The 21396-nt window shown below is 52.3% G+C and overlaps 1 protein-coding gene across 1 annotated transcript in view; it reads left to right on the forward strand.

Annotated features, from left to right (window-relative positions):
* The first annotated feature begins 888 nt into the window (after window positions 1–888).
* Window positions 889–21396, forward strand: part of DAAM1 (dishevelled associated activator of morphogenesis 1) — a 91097-nt gene continuing 70589 nt past the window's right edge. The window contains exons 1-2 of the mRNA XM_083863908.1: window positions 889–927; window positions 19083–19186. The gene's annotated coding sequence lies outside the window, so the exon portion shown is untranslated. The remainder of the gene's footprint in view (window positions 928–19082; window positions 19187–21396) is intronic.

Here is a 21396-nt window from a genome sequence, read left to right on the forward strand (position 1 = left end):
AGTGCTGTACCCCCGGTGCCATACACCCTTTGCAGCATCCCTAGGATGGTACCCCTGGTGCTGTACACCCTTTACAGCATCCCTAGGACGGTACCCCCGGCAGAACCCCCGGTGCCATCCAGCCTTTACAGCATCCCTAGGATGGTACCCCCGGTGCTGTACCCCCGGTGCTGTACAGCCTTTACAGCATCCCTAGGACAGTACCCCCGGTGCTGTACATCCTTTGCAGCATCCCCAGGACGATACCCCTGGCAGTACCCCCGGTGCTGTACCCCCGGTGCTGTACAGCCTTTACAGCATCCCTAGCACGGTACCCCCGGTGCTGTACCCCCGGTGCTGTACCCTCGGTGCTGTACCCCCGGTGCCGTACACCCTTTGCAGCACCCCTAGGACGGTACCCCCGGCGGTACCCCCGGTGCTGTACCCCCGGTGCTGTACCCCCGGTGCTGTACCCCCGGTGCTGTACACCCTTTGCAGCATCCCTAGGACGGTACCCCTGGCAGAACCCCCGATGCCGTACAGCCTTTGCAGCATCCCCAGGACGGTACCCCCGGCGGTAGCCCCGGTACTGTACCGCCGGCGGGACACTCCGGTGGCGGAGCCCCCGCCCCGCGCGTCACTCCCATCCCGGCGGCGGGCGGACCGAGGTGACGCCAGCGCGCCGGGCGGGCGGGGCGGGCGCGGCCCATTGTGGGCAGGGGCCGGGCGGGCTCCGCGCCGCGCAGCGCAGCGCCGCGCCGGCAGGTACGGCGGGCGGACCGCGGGCAGGGAACCCTCCGCCCCGGCAGGATCGGCGGGCGGACCGCGGGCAGGGAACCCTCCGCCCCGGCAGGATCGGCGGGCGGACCGCGGGCAGGGAACCCTCCGCCCCGGCAGGATCGGCGGGCGGACCGCGGCCACCCAGCCCTCCGCCCCGGCCGCGCTGCGGTGAGTCCTCCGAGCCGAGCCGAGCCGAGCCGAGCCGAGCCGAGCCGAGCCGAGCCGAGCCGAGCCGAGCCGATCCGAGCCCCTGGGCGCTCCTCCCCTTTGGCTCTGCGGGGCTTTTGGCGGAGTGTGTGTTGCCCTTCTCCCGCACCCCGCGGCCGTGCTGGGGAGGGGTTCGGGAGCGCCGGCGGCGGGGCGGGGACCGGGGCTTTTCTGCCTTTTCCCCGCCGTGGGAGGGAGAGGGAGGCGAGCCCGCGTCCCACCGCGCCCCGGGCGCTGCGTGGAGCTGTTGCCCCGGGGGGAGCGCCGGGACCCCGCGGCGCCCCTGAGCGTGGCGTGTCCCCCTGAGCGTGGCGTGTCCCCCGGAGAGTGGCATGTCCCCCGGCGTGTCCCCCGGCGTGTCCCCCGGCGTGTCCCGGGCGGTTCCCAGCCCCGTGGGCGCCGGGCAGGGGGCGCCCCACGCGGGGGCGTGGGATGCGGGATGCTGCTGCTGCGCTGCCTTCTCCATGGCAACGCCTCCGGAGGCTGCTGCAGCCCCGGCGCCGGCTGGCACGGCGGCTCCCACCCCTGCGGCGGCTCCCACACCACCGATGTGACCCCCCTGATGGGGCTCCCGCGGGCTTTTTGGGGGGTCTGAGCCTCCTGAGTGCGTCCCCATAGGCACAGCAGTTTGGGGCTGCCCCGTCGTCTGGATGTGGCAAGGCTCTGGTGCTGGTGTCACACATTTTGCTGCAGGCGAGCTCTGGTCCAGCCGGTGCTTTGATGTGGGAGTAGGATTTTGGCATGTGCTGTTTTTGGGCTATGGCTTGGCTACGAGCAGGTGTGTGGCTCAGGCACCTGGTGGGGAGGTCAGGTCTGTCACTGGCTGCACCCACCCAAAAATCCTGGGAGGGAGGATTCCGGTCAGGGGTCTGCCTGGAGGAGGGAAAATGCCCTTGCTGTGTGGAGCCTTGAGGGGTGGCACCCCCTGCCATTGGGGTGAGATGGCTGTGGTCAAATCCTGGTCTTTTGCTTGGCATGAAACCTTCAGTGTGAACAGTGGGGTTTCATCCCTGGGGTCTGCAGTGCTCGTGGCTTTCACACCACGCTGCCTCCTGCACTGGTGCTGGTGTGGAACGGTCTCTCTGCATCTTTAAGTGATCAAGGTTAATTTAAGGCAAAGAGGGATGATAATGTACCTCTGACAAAAGCCACGTGTGAGGGGCTCCCCGTGGAACATCACAGGGTGCAGCCAAGTCCCCTTTTCTGGGTGCTGGGGAGAGGGCAGCCCATGGCACAGGCAGCCCTGGTGGTTTTGACCAGGCCTGAGCACTGCAGATGCCTGGCATTGTACAGCCAGCCAGCTTCTCCCGGCAGCACGGAGAGGGAGAAGCCAGAGGTTTCCTTTTTCTCCCCTCTCTAGAGGTTGATTCTGATACTGCGTACAAAATCAGGTGCTGGTGTGTATTAATGCCTCAGTGGTGAACCGTGGTGCAACCTTGTTATCCTCCCTTGCCAAAAACAACGTATTCCAAAGCTGTCTGCATTCCCTGCCTGCCCCTCTCTGAGTCCCATTAGGAGTAGATGGGTCCTGCAGCATCTGGAGCTTTTTCCACGAGTGCTGGAGTTTGTTTTGGCGTGTGTTTTCCCCCAAACCCCGTAGGTCAGACTTCCACCTTGCTGTTCCTCGATTAATGAGTGACTCGCCCTGCTCTCCCCATGGCCATATGCCGGGACCTGCCCCTGCTCTTGACAGGAGTAGGAAGCAAAAGCCAAAGTCCACAGTCTCTGACCGCCCAACAGTTGTGTGACATCGGGACAGGAGGAAGAAGTGACACTTCCTGGCCACTGCTCAGCTGGTGTGTGGCTCTGCCTGTGCTGCCCTGACACGGCCCTGGGATTTTTGGGTCCAGCCAGCCAGGCGTGCACCCTGCTCCGTGTACTGGCCTCTGCCCCGGGGAGGCAAACAGGATGGGTGAGGTGTAAAATCAGCGCTGAATCCGCTCCCCTGGGCTTGAAACGGAGTCAAACCAGTCTTGACCTGAGCTGGCTCCTTATCTGACCCTTTGTTTGTGGCAGGGGTGCAGGAGGGAGCAGGAAAGGGACAGCCATGGCGGGCTGGCTGCTCCGGTGAGGACAGGCAAGACCTGGGGACAGCCGGTCTGACTGGATCGTGTTTATCTCCCTTTGCTTCTGTGCTTTGTTTTGGTTCCTTCCTCCTCTTTTTCCCGCGCTGTCATGTCACAGCTGAGGAACCCAAGGCAGTGGAGACATGGAGCTGTTGGGCAGCTGGGCTTCCCACAAATTCTGTTTGTCAGCCAGCCAGGAGCATGGCTCCTCACTCCATCTTCCTGCTTTGAAGTTCCCATGCAGTGACCATCCCTGCTGGGTCTATCCCTAAAGGCCTTTGGCTGATGCACTTGGAGCAGCCCACTACGTGCCCACGTTGCAAACCTACCTGGTGCATTTATAACCTGAACTGGCTGCATGGAGATGCTGACAGATGCACCACCCAGGGCGGGTGGTCTTCTGCCCATCCGCCTCCTGCACAGACACCCACTGAGCCTGTCCTACACGGCCACTTTTATCTCTGAAGTATTAATAAATGAAGCCTGCCTATTTCTGTGAGCCTTTTTTAAGAGGCTGGCGGGGCTGCCTTGAAGGCTTGCTCGGCACTGCAACTATTCAGAGCTTTTTTTTTTCCATGTGTGCTCCAGCAGTCGATAAGCCAGGGCATCCAGCTGTCAGCTTTGGAGATTGCCAGAGCCTGCTCAGCGACATTTCTGCAGCCTTCGCTCACAAATGAGGATTTTGTTGGACGCTTTGGTTTCTGACTTGATGCTGGTAATTAAATATCTCAACTTGGCTTCAGAAAGCTGCCACTGCCGTGGAGTGACTGGTGAGGCAGTGTGAAGCAGGATGTGCTTGTTCTGCTGGAATTGAGTGTGACCTAACTATGATTCTTCAACCTGCAATTTATTTTCTTATAAAAATATTTTTTTAATATATATATATAAGTAAAACCCTTTTAAAGGGGAAGAAAAACCTCGTGTTTTACTGCTGTGCTGTTAAGCTTGCATGGACCTGCTGGGACAGCTGTTTATTTGCAAGTCGTGGCAGCCGAATGCCATAAAATTCAAATCATGTCCACATTGATTTCCCCCCCCCCTTTTAAGATAATCATATATGTACTTTTCACTCATGCAATACAACAGATGTCAGTGCCATGCTGAAAAAAAAAAAGGAGCTGATCTGAGCAAAGGGCTGTAAATTGGGGCGGAAATACTGAATGCCTGATCTTGACTTGTGTGTTGGTTAATTTAGATGCTAAGTCACATAGATTTACCCGCTCTGTGTGCTTACCATACTAGGGGATGAGAGAAACAGCTAGTTAAGCGTTGGAAAGTCATTAAATATTCCAGCAGAAGCTCTTCTGAGTATTGCATTAGTTCCCTCACCCTTCATGACATATTCTTTGCGCAACATGAACTGGAGGAAGGGGGTTGGAACTTCATGGTCTTTAAAGTCTATTCCAACCCAAACCATTCTGTGATTCTATGATTTCCAACTTTATATTTAATGCAAAAATTAGAGGCTCCTTAGCCCCTTGCCAGATACATCTTGTAATTTGCTGTTTGCCTTTGATTCTTCTTTCCTTTCTTCCTTAATTGGGAGAAAAGCTGTACTGGTGCCTAGTTACCCTCCTGCCCTATCATGAGACCATTTGCTCTTGGTGTCTTCAGTCCTTGTGGCATGTCATAACATTCTGGAATACATTGAGGAACCAGGAGTTCTGGGGTAGCACAGAAAATCTCAGCTCAGTGAGTCATAAAGCTTTCAGATCTTTGTGGCCACTGAGGAGAAAACCAAAGGAGATGGAAATGAGAGAAGCGGCCTTGGCACACCATGAGGACGTGGTTAGTTGACTGAAGAGTTTCAGGATCTGAGCTGACAGCGCTTTGTTTTGTGATTGGTGTGGCCTGAGCACCAGCCACCTGAATTATAGCAAATTAACCAAATTAACGCCTGAAGTTGTCTGAACATCTGGCCTGTGTTTTCCTCATGGTGGGGTTGGGTGGGGTCATTCCCAAGAGCATCTGGCCCGTGTTGTGCCCAGGTCTGGAGCCACCTCTGTACCTTCACACAAGTCTCTGATTACCCCATCCTGTTTGTGTTCCCTCCTGTGTTCACCCCCAGTCTTTTGGGGGCAGTTTATTGTAAATACATTAAATGGAGAGTGTTTGTGCTGTTTGGAGCACCTGGGCAAGGAGGTTGCTTATGGTCCCTTCCTGAGTCAGCCAAACTGGATGGGGTGGCCCAGCCTAGAGACACTCACTGGTGAGTCAGTGTGACCGTGACTCAGAAAGTTTCTCGATGTTCTGCTCCTCATGGCTGAGTTGCCTTGAGAAACTGTGTTCAAAACATTGCCTTGGCCCACTGGAAGGGCGGTGTTGGACAGGCCTGTTCTTACCCATGAGCTCATCATGCCAGTGCTGATGGGTCCTAATGTTGGTTGCTCTTCAAACCTCTTCTCTTCCTGCAGCACGAGCCACTTGGATTTTTATTTTTTGTGTTTGGATCTCACTTACAGACACGGAGGAGGCGCAGCAGCTCGTCGTGGTGCTGTTGGTGTGGGAGCTGATGCGTTGCTGGCTGGAGACATCCTCTCTTTCCCAACCCAGAGCTCCCCGGCAGGGCCTGGCGGATGATTGAAGGGTTATTTGCCGTGCCAGACAAGTGGCTTCATGTTTCCCTGCCGCATTCCTGGGGCTGAGCACTGTGCATAGCGATGTGCTCTCAGCTACGTGCTGCTTACCTGAATCATGTCTCCCCACTCCCCTGTGCACCCAGCTTGCAGGGCTGTCCCTGTCCAGGCTGCTCTGTCCCTGTGTCCTTTCTGGCAGGGTGATGAAATGAGGTGTGGAGGGTGCGGTGGATGGAGGCTCACAGGAGCGTCCGGCTCTGTCTGCGGCGGTGAAGGCGGCCGTGCCTGCTCTTACCACACCTCCTGGAGGAATGGTTTTCGGAAGCTGAACCCAGTGACCCAGTTACCGACCTCTGGGTTTGGACTGCCGCCAGGAATTCTGCGCTGAGGCTCCTCGTCCCCTTTTGTGCAGGCCCTGGGTGGAAAGCGGCCGTGCCAAAGCTCAAAACAACTTGGCAACATCCAGAGATCCGTGAGATGAAGAGAGGGGAAAGACACAGTTAATCCACCTGACCTGTGCCCATCCCTAGGAGAGCAGAGGAGAACACAGTGGGATCTCCTGGTGTTCCTGGCTCCCTGCTGCTCCTCTTTCACATGGGGCTTTCATCCTGTTTCCCGTGGCGATGGGCTGGGCTGCTGGCAGATCCTGCCCTGGGGCACTATGGCAGGAGGAAGCAATTCAAAATTGTGCCATTCAGAGGCAGGCTCAGGGGGGTGGTGTGTGAAACACCAGCAGCTGGGCTCTGTACCAATATGCAAAACTGAGCTTGGCAGCTTTTGGGGAAGGCTCTGCAGGGTGTTGGTTCCTCTGATGCTTTGCAGGAGTGAGGATCAGCTTGCATCCCCTTCTAGTGAGCAGGGCATCCTCAGAGGCTGTAGGGTCGAGCATTTGAGGGCAGGAAAGTCCTCACATTGTTTTTGGGAGGAGCACAACTGTCTGTGTGCTGAGGCTGCAGGGCAGGGGAGCTGGGGCTGTGCTCTGCACCTGGGAGCCAGCTTTGCACCACTTGGGCTGGGAGGAGAGGACAGCACTTGTCATTAAAATAAAAAAAACCCCACTGGAATATAAAAATGGGGGATGCAGAGGGGCATTGTTCAGGAGTGGGATCTGCAGCCACTCAGGTCTGAGGTGTGAGAAGGAGAGTGCAGTGTGTTCCGGGGGGGTGTGGAAAGATGTTTTATGTTGCTCAGGTGGTTTTCTAACAGCTTGGTGCCTATTACAGGCAAACTCTGTTGGCAGGCTTTCCTCCCAGCTCCAGCAGGGAGGAGGAGGAGGATTAAGGAACAGTCCGGAGACCATTTCCCTCACCCCAAACAAGCAAGATTAATTGTTTGCTGTGGCATGGCCGTGGGGTCAGTGCAGGGGAATGTTTTCTGGCTCAGATAGTTGTGGGACACAGAGTTCAGTCCGTGGTGGGTCTGCCCTGCTGCTGCTTCTGAGTGTTTCTTTTGTCCACATCATCTGAGGTGGCTCTCTGGAGCTGCTCATCCATCTGACTTTTACCTAGCCATGAGGTGTGTGTGTGTTTTTTTTTTTTTTTTCTGAGTTCTTGTTCTTTGCTTGGCCCCAGCATCAATTAATGAATGGTGCTTAGAGGAGCTGTGAACTCATGTCCCATCCAGGAGAGTGTGTCAGCTGTGGTCTGGTGCAGCTGTTTCCTTCAAGGATGCTCGTGTGGCTGGAAGTGACTGTAAACCTGTTTGTGTAAAGCTTTCCCTGCCGTGACTCCAGTCATCCTTCATGTTCCTGTTGTTCCATGCTGCTGCTGCTCCTGGAAACCACAGCACTTTGACTCCAGTCATCCTTTGTGTTCCTGTTGTTCCATGCTGCTGCTGCTCCTGGAAACCACAGCACCTTCTTGCCAGAGCTGAGGGTGGGGGAGATGTGTCAGGGAAGGTGGACACCCTTGTTGTGCCTGGCATCCACAGGAATCGCATGCAAAGGACGCTTCACTGGCTGAGGTTTCCTTCCCTCTGCCCCCGAGGCACGAGGAGTGTCTTGGCTTGTGTGCCCAGTGCAGGGAAGAGAGGCTGCTCTGTGCCTTGATGTCAGGATAAGCCTTTAGGGTGCCTGGTGTTTTTCAGCTGCCCTGTCTGGCTTGGCACCATCTCCTTGCATGGCTTTCAGCTGCTGTGCCTCTGCAGAGGGACACTCGCCCAGCTTGCTCATGGACAGCCTGGTGTTGGATATCATCCTGAAACACAGGAAAAAAGCAGCTTCAGTGCTGCCTCCTGGGGTTTTCATCTTCCATCAAGTCCTGTGACAAGTGCAGGGCTCCTGCCCCGTGTCTCATGCTCCATGTAGGAGACAGCAGGGTTAAGGCTGTCGGAGCTCTGGGGTTGTTTTGTGGTGCTGGGTGAGCATGAAGCAGGAGAAAAAGCTGAACTTGCAAATCTGTTCCTGGTAAGTCATGCCAAGGACTGTTTGAACAGTGCTAATCCCAGGTGTCTCTGGAGCAACCTTGTTTACAATGCCAGCGCTTCAAATGGGTGTTCTGACAGAAACTTTACGCAGGCCATTTGCTTACCAAAGCTCTCCAGGTCTGGGAGGTTGGTTTTCAGACCTCATTGTGCCATCTCCTTGTCCCAGCGTTTTGGAGACACCCTGCAAAGAGACTGGAACCTTTTTGGGGATCACTCAGATCCATTTATGAGCTCCATCTATTTTTCCATGGAGAGTGCTGCTGGCAAATTGCATGTGAAATAGCTGGTGGCTCTGGAGCCATGAGATCCCTGCCCATTACACGGAGCAAAGAGATGTTGAGGAAAATTTTTGGAGCATGCTAAATATTGTAATCCCTACAGTCAGTCTGCTTTTTGGGCTGGAATTGAGCCTTTATGCTCATGTTTTTTTTCCCTATTTATTTGTGTATTAAATGCTGCTCTTCCACTTACCAGGTTCAGCAAAATTTGTCAGTTGTTAATTGATGCAGTGGTGGTCATAGTTGTGTTCAAACTGCACTGATGTGTGACAGGCTGTGATTTGGGTTACCTAGTCATGAAATTGTGCTGTTCCCTTAGCTGGCACACTGGGACTTACCTTACATCCAGGCTTTTCAAGCCACTCTATAGCGTGACAGCTTTCATCCTGAGAAAAAGAGAGTAAAGAGGGACTTAAGCCTGGAAATTCTCTGGATTGATTTCCAAAGGATTGCTTGTAGTTGCATCACAGGAAGCTTTGTTGGTTTTGCTCTGGGGATGAGGCTGAACTAGGTGAGAGACGTGTGAGACAGTGGTGATGATGTGTCTCGCAGCTGCAGCTCAGTTGCCTCACGTTCATGTTTTTATTTTACCTTTGCCTTGTGGTTTGGACTGCGTTTTTCATCTTGCTGAAAGTCTAATTGAAGCTGTGTCTATGGGGTCTGGCATCCCCAGTGTGCCACGGGGTGTGGGATAATTAAGGAGGGACCCATCCCTGGGGATGGCAAGACCCAAGCTCCAGCTGTGGTAATGGGCTGTTAGAGTGTGTTCTGAAATGTGTGCCCTTACTCTGGGAAACTGACTCCAGGCAACACAGAGTGGGGGCAAAAAGACCTGTGAGAAATGGGTGCTCATTTTTCCAGGGGGGGAAAAAAGCCAAGGAAAACAAATCCAACAGTCGCCTTGTCAGATATGTCACGGGAATGTCCTTATCCAGCCCCTGGGTTGGACTCAGTGCTGCTAATTACAGCTTTTCTCGCTGCTGAAAGGAAAAGTTTGAATCTGTTCACCCCGGGTTTCCCACAGCAGCGTTTTGGAACAGCACCAACCCCGTATCTCCATGCCTGGAAGCTCTTGTCCAATGCCAGAGACTGGGGCTGCTCTTTGCACCAAGCCTTGGATTTGTGAGCACCCACTATGGCTGAAGGTCTGGGAAAAACACATCTCTGTCTCTCTGGAGTATCCAGAACCTGCCTGCCTGAAAAGGTCCTGCAAAGGTGCTCTGGAGCCCAAGGGATGCTGCTGTAAAGGTCCCAAGCACAGGACTGCTGTCCTTTCTGGCTCTGGCCTTGTTTTTGGCTCTGTCCTGCCCAAGGATCTGCAGCTCAGCTCTCCCTTGGGTGCAGGGCTTCCCACCCAGCAGAACTGGCTGGCTTTCAGGAAAAGAAACAGGCCCTCTCTGCTGGAGCTGGGAGTCCTGGGATGCTGCACAAGGGGAGGAGGTTGTCACCAAACGACCTTTTCATCACCTGCCTCTACCTGTGCTGCCACTGCAGCTGCTCTGGAGCTGGGCTGTGTCTCATTTATACCACACTGCATTCAGGGGACACCTTTGTGTTCTTGTTTCTAAATTCTTGTGTAGCTCCAGGAGGGGAAATCATCCCTGACCTTTCCATGGCTGTGTTTCTGTTGGGAGTCCAGCATTACAGAAGCCTGTGGGATGCTGCTGGTGGGGCTGTGGTGTTGTGAGCCCATGGCACACACCTGGGCAGAGCAGCAGGGCAGGCTCTTATCTGACCTTGTGGGATACTCAGTGCTTTCCCAGCACCAGCTCCAGGTCATGCAGTGCCCAATACAGATGGATGTTCACAGCTTTTCCACTGCTGGTCTAACCTCAAGCTTATTAAAAGCCCACAGGACTGTGTCTTCCCCTTCCTCCTCCTGCTTCCTTCCCCCTCCCTTGGCTTGTCAACACCAGGTTTTGAATAAATCATCTAGGATGTGATCACACAGGAAATTCGCGAATTTATTATTTATTTTTTTTATTTTACAGCCAAGTTCGGAAGTGAATTCAGCTCTCCAGGGTTTCAATCCTGTGCTTTTTAATCACGAGGTTCCCCATCCTTTCTACCCTGTCACTTGTGACGTGATGTCTCCTTGGCCGTGTAAGCTTTTCCCCTGCTCCTGCCTGCCCACAGAAACAATAGCTGCTGGAAATGCTCTTCAAGAACGGCTGGGGATTGCCTGTGGAAAATGCAGATTTAATCTGTGTTAGGTCTTTTTGTTGTTAGTCTGTTTACTGCTTGGTTATCCTTGTCCTTCAGAGAAAAGCAAAGCCCTTGTTCTTGCAGCAGAACTCACCACTCGTGGAAGTTACACGCTCAAAATCCTGCATTCCTTTGTGCATCTTTGCTTTATTTTTCTTTTTCTTTGTGGGTGGGAGCTTAGGGGAGTATAATGGGCAGATTAGCAACTGTATTTGTGGAGTAACCCATCTTTGTGCAGGTCTGGCTGCAAACCAATTAAGCTTGTCTTGATCTCTAAATGAGATTTTTGTCGAACGCCTCACCCAACAGCCTTCTGCATCCATTAATAGCAGGGTGGGATGGAAATAGCTGAACGAGTGAAGATCTGGTGTTGGATAAACAGAGAGGCGTTGGCTGCGGGGAGGTTCCCGGGATTTGTGCGAGCTGCCGCCTCTTTGTGTGGTTGTTTTGTAGCTCTGCTTCTTGAAACCTGGGATTAGGAGTGTGGGACTGCCAGTGTGCAATCCCCGGCGGTGGCAGGAGTGGGGTTGGAGGGAAAAACTGCTGGATGAGGAGAGAACATCCCATGGACTTCATTACTGTGCTGGACCCCATTCCTGTGACATCCCTAGAGCAAAGGACAAGGGTGTGTTGGGAACTCCTTGTGACACTCACCTGCAGGTCCCCCAAAGTGCCCTGTTTGGTTTTAGGTTGCTTTTTCACCTGGAAAAACCCTTTCCAGAGGGACACACAACCTGACCAGGCTGGGGGTGTTTGCTGCTGCTGTGATGAAAACCAGTCCGGGAACGGCGTGTTTGAAGAGAACCGATTGAGGAGAGATGCCTTTAATAAGCTGTGCCTTGAGGGAGCCCTTCTATCTCTGTCCCAGACACTTTCTGCATCAAGATAAGGTTGCAGAGCAGCTGGATCTATGCTCTGCTCTGGGAGGTGTAGGAGGGGGAAGGGCACTGGGATTTCTTCTAGGGTGCCAACATTCATTATGGTCGCTTTTATTTGTAAAGTAGCTGCAGATAAGCCGTGCACAGGTGATGCCTTGTTCCCTGCATACCTGGCCTTGCTGTTATGGACAGATAGTGGTGAGAGTGATATCAGGAAAAGGGGGAAAGGAAAACACTGTGTGAAGTTGCAGATGTGCTGTGACATGCAGCAGAACACCCTTCTGTCCTCTTGGTCCTCTCTTAGGGGTGCACAAATCAGCTTTTCCCTGCACACCTAGAATTTTGCTCTCCATCTCCCCACTCCCTAAAGTCCAAAAGCTCTTAGATTATTTGTGGAATATCTGCTTTTTTTTTTTCTTCTCCCAGTGTAAAAGTGGGATAAGAGATGTGGGTCTAAATAAGAGATGTGGGTCTAAAGACATGGAATGCTGTGCTGAAGCCCATGTGTCACATCAAGGAGGTCACATTGTGGACCTTGAGATCATGGCATGGCCAAACCCAGTCACTTTCTGTGCTGGGGAAATTTAGGTCAGCTTGGGAATCCTGAATCCACAAAGATCTGGATCCGGATGAAGCAAGTGCCTTCCAGGGTTCCATGACAACTGCAAAAGCCTCAGAAAAATCTAAAATTGGGATGACTGGAAGATGATTTCAGTGCTTGGGTGGGAGGTACGGCCAGAGGAGCTGGAACAACCTCCCGGACTGGTGCTGTTTTGCTTTTTTAGGATGCTCTTACTGAAGAGCTGCTGAGTTTTGATGCCAGTGAGAGAGAAAAATACCTGGTGGCAGGGTGTCCCCCCGACTTCCTCCTGCTGTCGTGGGGCTGAGGCGGTTTGGTGCGGTGATCTGATGAGGCATGGCAGCTGTGCCCTGTGGAGATACCATCTCCTGGGAGGAAAATGTAAAAATAACCACGTCTTTGGCTGTGTCTTTGAGTTGCGTGAGACGGCAGCAAAGGAGGTGGGGGATGAAATGATATCCGTGGAAATTATGCAGGAGGAATGAGCCTCTTCCTGGGAGGCACATCTGAAGGAAAGGTCCTGAAGATTGTGAGGGAAATGCTCTCACCCTCCTGTGCTGTGCTGGGGTGCAGGACACACACTGGAGCTGAGCTCTGGAGTGGTTTCAGAGGGTCCCCCATTGTTCCCTGCCATCCTCCTCCTCACTGTGAGCTAAAGGAGGTGCAGCTTCTTATGGGTTCCTGCACCTCATCCCATGGGTCTAGACAGGTGACACAAACCCTGGTGAGAGACTGTGTCCTGCCCAAGGCTTTGGAAACCTGTTGGACCCATTCTTCCACCTCCTTGCTTTTCAGAGCTTTTATGGAGCAGGTCTGTCCCTCCATGGGGGACCACTGAAGTGTGGAGCCAGGAATAAACCCGTGGGAGCTGCCATGGATGGCAGACAGGCACTCCTGGCGTGAGCGGGCTCAGATAATTTCATCTGCGGTGGACACCATCTCCTTTGTCTCCCAGTTGAGCTAAATATACCCTTTGGGTTGTGGTTATGGAGGCTAACTCCCTTTTTGATTATGGGAAGCACACTGACACGGGATGCAGCTGGCTGCCTCTGGATGGAGCCAGGAGAAAAGGAGGATTGGGGCATCCCATGGCTGAGACTCTCCTGCTTACCTGTGTCTGTACCAGGGCCAAACTTTGGGATGCTCGATGAGCATCTCTGTGGAGGGCTCCAGCTCCAGAGTTTTGTGTGATGCAGGTTTTGGAAGCATGAGGAATTCCAGCATAGCCATAAGCTTTCCATTGTCTGACAGGTTTTAAAGTTTAGTGGCTGAGCTGCACCTACCTGGGCATGGCTGGTGGCTTCAGGACAGAGAAAAGGTCCCTCTCCATCTTTGCATAACTCACATAAGCAGCAGTGCTGTGTTTTCTGGATGCAAAGGAAAATAAAAAAGCTGTTGGTCAGCTTGAATAGCAATTGGAAGAAGTTTTAGTCTTGGAAGACAGAAGGGAAATTAAGGGAAATTAAAAGCCAGTGGTGAGATTGAATGTATTAGTCCAAAGGTGCCACCTGGTGTGTGTGTGCCTGGGATTAGGTACAAAACACACAAACTGTGTGTTGGGGAATACCTGTTTGCACCCTGTTCTGTCTGTGTGGGTGCTCTGCCAGAGCTGCTGGGTGGGTCTTTGGTTCCTTTATCTCCTGAGGTTTGTCCTGTGTGGCAGCATCTCAGACTCTTCTGTGTTGGGCCTCACAAGGGTCCTTGAAAGACCAGAAAGTCACAACAACAGGTAAAATGTGCTGCTGCGTCTTCCCTGCCATGCTGGCCTCAAAGCCAGTAGTCACTTAATTTTTTCAGCCCTCACTGTTAGTGGCTTCAGAGGAGCCAGGAAAGCAGTTCATCAGGAGAGCTTTAGTGAAATGTGGCTTCAGGGTCTCTAATATTGGCAACTTGTGAGTTAAATAACCCGTGTCAGCCATGCAAGTGCCTTGTGCAGGTATTTGCTGGGGGCTGGCAAAGCTGTATTCCCCCATTTGCTGCCCTGGTGTGTAACCAGCTTATCTCTGAGCAGCTGGATTTAACCCTCTTATCCACCTCTGTGCCAGCCCTTCACACTCTCCTGCTCCTCTGTCCCAGCATTCTGGCAAAAGCCTTGGTGACTTCCATATGGGAAATGAGTGTTTGCCCTCTCTGGGATGATTACTTCTGTTATTTAAAAAGGAACAAAACCAAAAATGCACCAGCAAACTCCTGGATTGGCATAATTAAGCTGATTGAAGTGTTTAAGTAAATGTTTAATTAAATATATATATATATATATATATATATATATACACATATATATATAAATATATATGTCTCACCATGGTTTCTAAAATAATGAGCCACTGACCTGCTTTATCCCTGATTTGGCTTACAGAGGGGAGGAAAATTATCATGGAAGCATAGAATGTCCTGAGCTGGAAGGGACCCTTAAGGATCACTGAGTCCAACTCCAGCCCTGCACAGAACATCCCAAGAATCACACCATGTGCCTGAGAGCGTTGTCCAAATGTTCCTTGAACTCTGCCAGGCTTGGTGCTGTGCCCACTGCCCTGGGAGCCTGTTCAGTGCCCAACCACCCTCTGGGGGAAGAAAATTTCCCTAATATTCAGCCCAAACCTCCCCTGACACAACTTCATCCTGTTCCCTCAAGTTCTGTCACAGGCCACCACAGAGAAGAGATGGGTGCCTGCCCCACATTTTAGATAAAAGTAGAGGAAATCAGCTTCACCCTTGAAAGATCAGCTCCTTGTCCTCTGTGACAATGCCTGAATTTGTTAGCTCAGGGAAGCAGAGAATTGCTCTCCAGGGGCAAGGCAGTTTATCCTTCCTTTCCTGATGTCTCTGGAGCAGAACAGCCCTCCACTGTGGGGCCAGTTTCCAGCTCAGAAAGGTGAGATTTCACCTCCCTCTGCCCTTGCACTGTCCCTAAACCAGGAGGATGCAGGAGCTGAGCCCTGGGGCTGGGAGGAGGTGAGGGACCACATCACACCAGAGACTGTGACAGCCATTTCATTCTGCAATTCCCCCTCAGTGCAGTGGGAATGGCAACCCCTCCATGGTGGGTGAAGTGAATAGATGTGAAGAGACACGTTTATTTATCAAAACACTGATCAGTGCCCAGGGAGAAGGGTGTGTTTGGTGGAAGGGGCGAGGCAGCGTGGCGGGGCGGATCCTGGGGTACCACAAACACAGCTGTGTGTGTGCCCTGGTAACTTGGACTCCTTGCTGCTGGGAGTCCCTGCCTCAGACTGCTGCCAGAGATGCTGTACACATTATTAAGCTGCTGAGGTAATTGTAGTTTGGATGTTTCCAGCGGAGGAGTTCATAGGAGGAGGAGAAGACATTCCTAGAAATCCTTGGTGGGTGCCATCCCATCCTGGAGGCTCAGCAGCTTGGCTGATGGTGTTCTCAAGTGGGCCTGGGGTTGGTGCTGATTTTCAAACTAGGAGGTAAGTGTGAGGACAAGGCAGTGATTTGGAGCTGTGGAATGGCATTTTGAGCTGTGATTAGCAAAAGGGGTGGTTTAGGAGCGGGGCTGGTGCTGCTGGACCATGGTGGAAGAGCAGTGCCTGACCCTGGTTTGGCTGGTGAGTGTTCAGGGAAGTGCTGCACATGCATAAAAGCTGGGAAATGTTTTGTGCTGGGGTGTGGGAATGCTCCTCTTGCCTTTTCATCAAGAAGCTATAAAATGGCATCCAGCAGCTCTGCAGCCCATGCCTGGAAGCCAAAGCCAGGTGCATGCAATCCTCATGAAGGCATGGGGATGTTTATTTATATTTGAGCTGCATTTGGCCACTGGAACAAACACTTGCAGAAAAAGGCCTTAGCCTTGGCTCAGCATCCTGCATGCAGACCACAGGTAGCCCTGAAGGGAGTTTGAGCTTGATGAAAGCACATCAGTAGCAAGAGAAGCAGATAAGATCAACAAGCTGTGGTGTTTCGGAGCCCCATACTCCAGGAGAAATCACTTTCAGAGCAAACACTTCTAATGTAGCTTCACAGGGTTGGGGGAGGACAATCCTAAAGGATCTGTGCCACATCTCACCAGGGGGACAGTCCCACAGTGAGGAGACCCTGGAGGGGTGGCTGGGGCAGTGTTTGGGGGCAGCAGCCTCTGTGTCCCTCCCACCTGGTGGCTGCAGCCCTGTGTGAGCCAGCGAGAAGCTGTGGATGGAGTTTCTGCAGCTGTTATACTGATGTCAAGCAGTGTTTTTCCTATTTGCTTCCAAAAATCATCCATTGGCTCTGCCTGCTGTGGGGCAGAGAGGTGGGATGTGACACAGATCTCCCTCTGCCAGCCCTCTGAAACCCTGGAAGAAATGTCTGCTCTGAAAAAGTGCTTTCTGCTGGAATGTGGGATTGAAACTGCTGCAGTGCAACCTCTCACTGCCGAGGAGAGTCCTCGTTTTGTCTTGTCCCGTTGGTCTGAATGAAGTAATTTATAAGGACGTTTTCCATGAATCAATAAATCCATGCTTTGCTGCCGTGCCTGGGAGGTTTAATTTGCTCTAGATACTGCACAGAGTATCTCTGTCCTGAATTGCACTGCGAAGTTCTGCTCTTTGGGAGAGGATGAGGATACAGATGGATCCTCTGGGAATATGCTGCCAGCATCTGATTGTGCCTGATCCCTGTTAATTGTGCACCTCCTGATGTGGCTGAAGAGTTCAGGCAGGGTGTAAGACCAATAGTTTCCCCGTATGTGGAGTTTGAGGGCTTAGTCCATTGTGCCCAGAATTTCCTGATGTTACAGATCTTGGAGAAATTGAAGCCCAAAAAAAAAAAAAAAAGGGAGGGGTGGGATCATTGCCCTTTGAAGGAGAGACCACAGTGAGGAAATCTGGGTTACAGGTAGATTTTCCTTCCACATTCTGAGTGATGCTTCCTCTCAAGAGAAATTGAAAAAATCATGTTGCTCTGCACCACCTCCCCTTCCAAAATCTGCTTTTATGAGCCCCTTGGAAGCAATGCACATGTGTTACAGATCCTGCCACTGGATCAGAAACACAGCTCTGCTACACACAGAGGAGTCAAAGGTAACCCCAAATCCTCCCCCCAGTCCTGAGCTTGTTTCCCTTGCTTTGTCTGAGCACTGTGGTCTGGTGAGGCTGGAACTGTGCTCATGGATAGGTGAGGGGACTTTGCTTTCTGCTCTGCTCTGGGGGTTTGGGGTTGTTCCTCACTTGATCTTGTGCACAGTGGGTGTTTTGATGGTCTCTAAACTGGTGGGGCATGGACTGGGTCAGCTGTGAGCTCCTCTCCATCCTGTTCCACCTGCCTGGCTGAGCCCCCAGGGACCCCTCTTCTTCTCCTGCAGAGCAGCTCCAAGATAATTTTATATCTCTTGGAGGTTAGAGCTCAAGCTGGAGAATCCAGGAACGTTCCCAGAGCCAAAACACGCCGTGGCAAGCGGGTGTGTGCCTGGTCTCTGCTTCTCATTTCCTTCATTGCTGTGAGAGCAGTGGGGCTGCACATGGGGTTTCAGCAGGGTGTCCCCTCTTTTGTTCCTACAGATTGGAAAAGTCTGTGCATGTGTTTATATTTAAAAACAGTATGTATATATTTCAGCATGGCTGTTTGTGAGCTGTGCCCCTCGGGACTGGGCTGGTTGGATGGAGGAGGGATGTAGCTCACAGCTGCCTGCCTACCTGTTGCACTGGCAGCTGTGTGATGGTCCTGCTGCTCCAGCCATTCTTGCACTTGGAAATAACAGGTGTTGGCAGGGAGTCATCCCAAACCTGCTCAGACCCCTTTGAAGTGAGCAGGCTTTGGAATAAGCCTGGCAGCACCAGTGGAGAGGCTCTGTTGCTGTTATCTGTATCACAGCCTGGGCAGGCCTTTCCACGTGTGCCCATCGTGCATTTTCCATACCCTCTTTCTCACATGCTTGTTGGTGTGTTGGAATGAGACAGATGCAGCTTCTGGTGGCAGGGCTGGATGTTGGGCTTTGTTGCCCATCCTTTGGGACAGCAAAAACCAGATCAAACAATGGCTGTGCCAACGGCAAAGTGGGGCAGCCATATAAAATTGTCATTTTAAATAATTGCCATGATGGTTTCTCCTCCTTTTCTTCCACCCTTTCCCCATGTTCTTCCCCATCACTGTCTTTCCCCACCCACAACCTGGGGGCTGCCTGGATCTCTTCAGGATTTATGTGAGAAGGGAAATGTTATGCACGTAATTAAACCGTCGTAGTGCTGGATGGAAATGGGATTTGGTGCTTACCGCTGTGACTCTTTCTCATGCATGAGGGTGAACTGATTGATTACTGAGGTTTGAGATTAAATATTCCCCTGAGCTCCACTGGCATTTAGTGTGGTGGGGGGAGGGCAGAGGGAAGGGGTGGAGGGGAATTATGGTTTTCCTCCAAGGCAAGGAGAGCACAGGAATGTCTGCTGAACACATCCCCTTGTCCTGGTCTGCAACATTGGCTGTAACTGGTGGTTTGGGCACCAATAAAGCAGGTGCCTTATTCCATATCCACGATGGTGGATGGGCTGCTGGTGGGCTTTGCAAGCCCCTCTCACTGCTGCATTGAGCATCCCGTTGCATCCTGCCCATTTCTGTGAACTCAGCTGCATCCCCACCTGCCCACACCTCATCCCTGGCTCACATCACTCCCAGCCTGGCAGGGGGGTAGACCTGCTGTCCCCACCTTCCTCCTTAGGACTGCACCTTACTTGTTTATTTTCCTTAATTCCTTTTAATCCGAAAACCCCTCTGTGTTTGGTTTCGATGGGAAGGGAGGAAAAACCCTCCTCGAGTGTGTGGTGGGCTGGAGACGCCGCCTTCACCCGCTTCCCTTGAAGTCTAATTTTAGCTGAGGGCGACGGGATCCCTCCAGGGTATGGCAGAGATTTCCTATCAGCTGTCGAGACCTTAAGGAACAACACACACAAACAAAAACAGCACAGAAGCACTTAAAGGTTTATTTGGGTGATTTTTTTTTTTTTTTTTTTTTTTTTTTTTTTTTAATGGGTGTGACTTATTTTTCTTTTTTACGAGCAGCCCCTGCGTGCACACGCTGGCTTTGTTCTGCTGCAGTAGTCGGGTATTTCAAGTCTTCCAAGATTTAATCAGAATAATTAGTTACTGTCTGTTTGTACCTTCTGTTTCTGTTGCAGGGTTACCAAAGGGCGTATTTATCTTCCAGAGGGCTGCCTGAGTGTCGCTGCTCAATCATTAGAGCATCCCATTTCCTCCCCAAGTTATCTGTCATGAGGCTTAGGTAAGTAAACAAATAAATAAATATATGGAAGCAAGGAGGGTGGGGATGGTGCTGGTGGATTCAGCTTGGGCTGGGGGGGAGGTTTTACAGATTTTTTTCCTGATTGTCACGGGTTTAATTGTGAGTTGCCCGTGGTTCCCAGCCCATCATGTGGTGATCAGAGGACTGAGTGTTTGGATTGGCGCTGAAGGACCCAGCCAGTTTAATGAGGCTGCTCTCAGCCAAGCCTTCACCCCGCTAAACAGGCAAGAGCTGTGTTGCTCCCTGTCATTTCAGGAGCAGGGAGGAGAAAAAAAAGGCCTTTCAGGAATGAAAGGCTTTTGCTCGTACAGTTACAGCTTTGACTCCTTAACCTGGTGGTGTCCCTTATAAAAATCACAGCTCTGTCAGGAAATAAGTTACCACTGTAAGTTTGGCAGGATTGGGAATGAGCTGTTTTTCAGCCTGTATCTGCATGTTTGGTTTGGGAAGGGGGACTGTTAAAGCACACATTTCCCATCTCTAACACAGGAGATGGGAAAGACACAGGAAATCACTGCAGAGGAGGGTGGGATGGCTGGGAAACCTCCCGGGGAGAGCAGTGAGGTGCTGAACCCAGCCCTGTTCGTGCTGAAGCCTGAGTGAATTGGGTGGTGTTCTCCCTTCAGTGTTTGTTACCAAGAGCAGATGAGTGGCCCTGTTCTGATGGCAGAATGGTGTGGGACTGGACAAAATGCTTTTTTCCCCTTGGTTTCTCTCTCTTCCTGAGCTGTTGTGGTAGGGGTTGGGTTCTGAGGTTGTCAGCTGCCTTTTGCTGCCTCATTCATCATGTCCAATGTGCAAGCCCTGGGAGCGAGAGTTTGGAGTGTATGCTGCTTCCCTGATGGGTTAGATACTTTTAAATCCAGAAGCAGCTTTTGCCATCAGTTTTCTGCTTTCCTGTGTGAGAGGGAGCATAAAATTTCGAGGTTGGTAGCTTTGTGTTAGCCCTTCTTGGGGATAGAGATGTGCAGCTGGGCTTTGTTCTCCTTCCCTGGGAGGAGCCCATGAAAGGGAAGAGGCCTGGAGGGGACAAGGTGGGACCAAAGGGATCTGCAGGGCTTTGGTGGCTTCAGGGAAAATTGCTTGTGTGCAAGTTGAGGTTGAATCTTCTCTCTGTGTTGGGAAGAGTAAAGACAAGCCTCAGTGATGGGGCATGTGTTGGATTCTGCTGTGGCAGAGCTGAAGCTGGGCATGATCCCCACATCCTGTCCCAGCTCCAGAGTAACAATTTGGAGCGATGTTGGCAAATCCTCTGTCCCCTCTGGGACTGATGTGGTGCCTGTCACACCAGCACTGCACTTGCTCTTTCTGCTCCAGTGTGTGTGGAGGTGGGAAAAGTCCTGTTTGATGGAAATACTCTTAAGAAAGCCTGTCAGCCTGATTTTTTCCTGGATGTTTGCCCAGCTGGAAAGCTGGTGGCAGTTCAGACAACACCTCCTGAAGCACTGGGAATGTGTGATGTGCAGCACAGCCGTTGTTCCTGCCTGGGATGGTCCCTCCAGCCACAGTGAGGGGTGCTGGAGGGGGTGGCAGGTCTCTAATCCCCATCCTACTGGTGTGTGCCTTCCTGCTTCACTCAGCCTTTCACAGACCTGCTTGGTTTGGGCAGAGGGAGAGCTGGGGAGGAGGAGCAGAGCTGCTGGCAGTGGAGGAGAGTGAAAACTCAGAGGGGAAGGGAGATGACAGAGTGGTAGAGAGGATGCTGGGAAGGAAAGGAGATGATGTGGCCGACTTGCCTGATGCTTTAGAAGTTGCTTAGTTAAATTAAGTGCTCACTAGGGAGCCTCTTTTGGCTTTTAAATAGCTTTGGAGCATGTGAATGCTCTCTGTTGCTCTCTTCTTTCTGCAGGGTGAGCCACCTCCGCTCCCCATCTCTCTTTGAGGAATATCCCCGTTAAAAGTCGACCTTAGGATGTGAGAGGGAAAGCTTGGTGCTCAGCTGCTTTCAAAAAGCCCTTCAAAGTTCTCTCCCAGCTCCTCATCATTCCAGACCATCCATCCTTTGTGGTTTTCCAGTCTGGACACTGCAAGCTTTGGTGGTTGGGACTGACCACAGGTTCCCTCTCCCAGAGAGGCCACAGCATGCCAGGAGCTCTGGTGCTCATCACACAGCACCAGCTGGTCTGGGCTGAGCTGGCTGGTCTTCCACCACCTCTCCTTGAGCATCCCACTTAAGGCAGAGGATGATG

The sequence above is a fragment of the Zosterops lateralis genome, assembly GCF_965231275.1.
Source record: "Zosterops lateralis genome assembly, chromosome: 6".
Taxonomy (NCBI): Eukaryota; Metazoa; Chordata; class Aves; order Passeriformes; family Zosteropidae; genus Zosterops; species Zosterops lateralis.